Raw genomic sequence first — 4,503 nt, 5'->3', positions numbered from 1 at the left:
AATTTAATAGTTTTGTTTCACAATAACTACATATTTTCATTTATTTTTTTAATGTGAGATATTTCTATCTATATTTTTCTCCTTATCAACTTTTTATCTAGATTTGAAGTTATATTTTGTTTATAATAAATCCATTCTACCAGGATGGTGTCTTTATTTTCTCTACCTTTCCATCACTATTTTTTTCTCCTGGGATAATAATAATCTTTCACATTTTGGAATCTCCATTATTTCCACAGGTGTTAAATTCTCCTTCATCATTTTGAAAGCTTTTCTTCTGAATTTTGAGAGAACTTTTGTTTGTCCTCTGTTTCTCTCTCTCTCTCTCTCTTTTTTTTTTAATATGGAACACTTCATGAATTGGTGTGTCACCCTTAAGCAGGGGCCATGCAAATCTTCTCTGTACCATTCCAATTTCAGTATATGTGTTGCCGAAGCAAACACTGTCCTCCATTTTTGTTTGCTACAATATCAAATTTTTGTGCTTTAAGGGTGTGACTTGTAATTCTATTATAGCTTGTTTCTTTGCAAACATTACTATATTAACCACATTTCTTCTGTGCTTTCTCTTATAATATTTTTCTCCTTTTATTTTTCATTATTTCTATAAATAGCTTGCACTTTGGGCAGCTTTGCATTTCCCTTTTAATAAAGTCTTATCTTTTAAAAAATGTTGAAATTGCCAAGCAATCTCTCACACTTTCAGCTGTATTTGGTATTTTTCAGAAATAGACTTTTCTCCTTCTTTGTCTTTTCTCTTTCCATTTCTTTTTTCTCTTCTCTCCTTACTTACATTATTTCATCATCTTCTTTTCTGGACGTTGGATGTTGAATCAACATAAAATTAGAATATGAATATTCTCCCCAAAAAGGTTATGTGTGTGTCATATCGAACTCCGTGGAACTATCACTTTTGAGTGTGGCCTTGTGTATCTATTACAGATGCACAATCATGTATGAAAACAGCACATAAACTATTTCACAAATTAAAATATATGAGTTTAGAGAAATAGAAGCCTACTTTCTTACAAAAAAAAAAAACAAAAAACCTTGTCTCTGAACCTGGGGTAGAGAATGGCAAAGATTCAAAACATCTTTCTACCATTTTCTGACTTACTCAATTTCTTGAGGCAATTCCTTCATAGGATTGGTATTGATGATTATTTTCATTTTCTTCTTCCTTTTTATATTTATTTTCTCACTACAAATACACTTCTTTTTATAATTGGGGAGCCCTTTAGAATTCTTTTCAGTTTTCATGATGGTGAGCATTTTCATTGAATATTATCTACCCATGAGTATTTTATAATTATGGAGCTAGTCACTTCTGTGGACAATTTTAGCCAAGTTTCTTTTCAAATCAAAAGAAGTTATTTCTTAAATCTGAATTTTCATAAATATTTATGCACTGAGCCAGAGTGCTCTAAAATACGTGAGGCAAACACTGAAAAGAGAAATAAACACCTCTACCATAATCATTGGAGACATCAATAACCCACTCTCAACAATGGACAGAACATCTTGACAGAGAATCAATAAAGAAACAGAGAATTTGAATAATACAATAAAAAAACTAGATTTAACAGATATTTATAGAACACTGTACCCCACAACAGCAGGATACACCTTTTTTCTCAAGTGCTCATGGATCATTCTCAAGGAAAGACCATATGCTGAGTCACAAAGCAAGTCTCAATAAATTTACAAAGAATGAAATCATATAGAACACTTTCTCAGATCATAAAGGAATGAAGTTGGAAATCAATAACAGTCAGAGGGTCAGAAAATTTCACAAATACATGGGGCTAAACTACACACTCTTAAACAACCAATGGGTCAAGGAAGAAATTACAAGAGAAATCAGTAAATATCTCAAGGCAAATGAAAATGAAAACACAACATAGCAGAAAGTATGGGATGTAGCAAAGGCAGTGCTAAAGGGGAAATTTATTGCCTTAAATGCCTATACCAAAAAGGAAAAAAAAAGAGCGAAAATCGAGGAATTAACTGTTCCCTTGGAAGAACTAGAGAAAGAACAGCAAACAAACCACAAAACAAGCAAAAGTAAAGAAATAATGAAGATTAGAGCAGAAATAAATGAAATTGAAAACATGAAACAATTGAGAAAATCAACAAACCCAGAAGCTGGCTCTTTGAGAAAATCAATAAAATTGATGGACACTTTGCAAGGTTGACAAAAAAGAAAAAGAGGGAGGATGCAAAGAAATAAACCAAAGTGGAAGAGAAGACATAAGTACTGACCCTGCAGAAATAAAGGAGGTAATGAAAGCAACCTTTTGCTAATAAAGTAGAAAATATGGATGAAATGGACAACTTCCTAGAAAGCAGGAGCAACCAACATTGACTCAAGAAGAAATAGACGACCTCAACAAATCAATCAAAAGTAAAGAAACTGAGACACTCATCAAGAAGCTCCTAAAAAAGAAAAGTCCAGGACCATATGGCTTCATGTGAAAATTCTACCAAGCATTGAAGAAAGAATTAGTACCAATCCTGCTTAAACTCTTCAAAATTGAAGAGGAGGGAAGGCGACCTAACTCATTCTATGAATCCAACATCACCTTCATGCCAAAGCCAGGCAAAGATACTACAAGAAACAAAAATTACAGACCAATCTCTCTAATCAATACAGATGCAAAAATCCTCAACAAAATTCTTGCAAATATAATACAACAGCATATTAAAAGAATTATACCCATGACCAAGTGGGATTTATCCCAGGTATGCAATGATGGTTCAACATTAGAAAATCAATTAATATAATATACCATATCAACAAATCAAAGCAGAAAAACCACATAATGGTCTCAATTGATGCAGAAAAGGTATTTGAAAAAATTCAATATCCTTTCTTAATGAAAATACCTCAAAGGATAGGAATAGAAAGGGGCATCCTCAACACTTCTCCTAACATTAGATTTCCCCATCGTTTACTATATTGTGTGACATTATAGTTTATAAACTCTTATGAGGTCTACTCTCTGTCTATCTCTGTTCTCTTAGTTCATCTTTTCTACCAGGTTTTTAGGGATCTTTACATGGCCAGCCTGTTGTGCTCCCATGCAGTATCAGGTATTTTATTGACATATTAAAGTTCATGCTGCATTGCAATATTGAGAGGATTGGGGATTTAAGATTGAATATACTGCACATTCCAATTCAGTATTTCATCCAAATAAAACAGAAGATGAATTTTGTTAGTTTACAACCACATAGTGTTGAATAAGAACTCCCTCTTCAATATGACTGAGGTTTTCCATGGGACTGAGGTCCAATAGGACTGTTACCAAGAATCCCAGAGGTTAAACCCCAGCAGCAATTTTCAGTCAAAATTCATAGGCTGAAGTACAGCAATAATCTCCTATAACCAGAGGAAGCAAATCCCTATTGCCATTACCTGATTCTAAAACTCTTACCCTTGTCAAAAATTTGCATTTTTTTCTGTAAAAGTACAAGGGTCTATTTGTTTTTGGAAAAATAAAATTCAAATAAAATCTAAATATTAGTTAATAATATGTGTATTTTGTTAATTCATTTGGCTCTTTTTTCCCTAATTTTCTGTAGATATTTGAATAAGTGTTAGTGTTACCAATTCTTTTCTTTTACTTTCACCACTTAGCTTTCAAGGGTAATATTTTCACAAGTGCAGTAATTAGATTTTAAGGTAGCCCCTACCACCCCTAACTCTTAGCGCTCATGTACATGCATGTTCTAATTTCTATGTGTGTATAGGACATTTGACTCTCTTCTAACCAACAGAATACAACAAAGGTTATGTAATGCCACTCTCATGATTATTGTACTTCATATAAGACTATTACTAATAGACTTGATCTAGAGTCTCTCTTTCTCTGCTATTGTCTTAGAAGAAGGAAACCTTCATGAATTCTGCAGACATAAGTAAATTATTTCTGTGCTAATGAACAAAAACCCTATAAGCCCTAGAGCTCCCATCTTTAGCTGAATTTCCAAATGAAGATCCAGCCCTTGTGACAGTTGGATGGCTGGTTTGCAGAACACCAGCATTTCCGGGATTCCTATAGAAACCATGTGATTATAAATGTGTGTTATTTTAAAGTGCTAAGTTTATAGTAATGTGCCGTTCAGTATACTGAGTTCATATACCAGGTACCTTTCTCAACCTCAGTGAAGATTGATTTTTTTTTCCAGAAAGCCAGTTCAGATTCTGTAAAATTTCCAATTCCATTATTTTAACTCCTTGGTAATCCAAAATCTGATGCGCTGATTTCATTCATTTTCCATTTAATGACATTTCCTCTTAAGTACATTCTCATTGACCTTATCATTTTAAATTTTTTGTCGTACTTAAGGCATAAGTAACTTTCATCCATTACATAAAATTCATACATTACATTTTGTCGTGATGTAATATAAAAGTCGGATGACTTTTATAATCTAATTGTGTTGAGGGTTTGAGCTATGGGTAACTCTATTCTTCCTTCTAATATATTAGTTTAGGAG

At 32.9% G+C, this 4,503-nt stretch overlaps 1 non-coding gene across 1 annotated transcript; it reads right to left on the bottom strand.

The window, feature by feature from the left end:
* Positions 1–337: 337 nt before the first annotated feature.
* On the bottom strand, positions 338–444 carry LOC143642982 (U6 spliceosomal RNA). The gene has a single exon (XR_013156039.1). It is a non-coding gene; the product is annotated as a U6 spliceosomal RNA (small nuclear RNA).
* Positions 445–4,503: the final 4,059 nt, after the last annotated feature.

Source organism: Tamandua tetradactyla, chromosome 7 (genome assembly GCF_023851605.1).
Source record: "Tamandua tetradactyla isolate mTamTet1 chromosome 7, mTamTet1.pri, whole genome shotgun sequence".
Lineage (NCBI taxonomy): Eukaryota > Metazoa > Chordata > Mammalia > Pilosa > Myrmecophagidae > Tamandua > Tamandua tetradactyla.
This window is presented reverse-complemented; position numbering and strand designations above follow the sequence as displayed.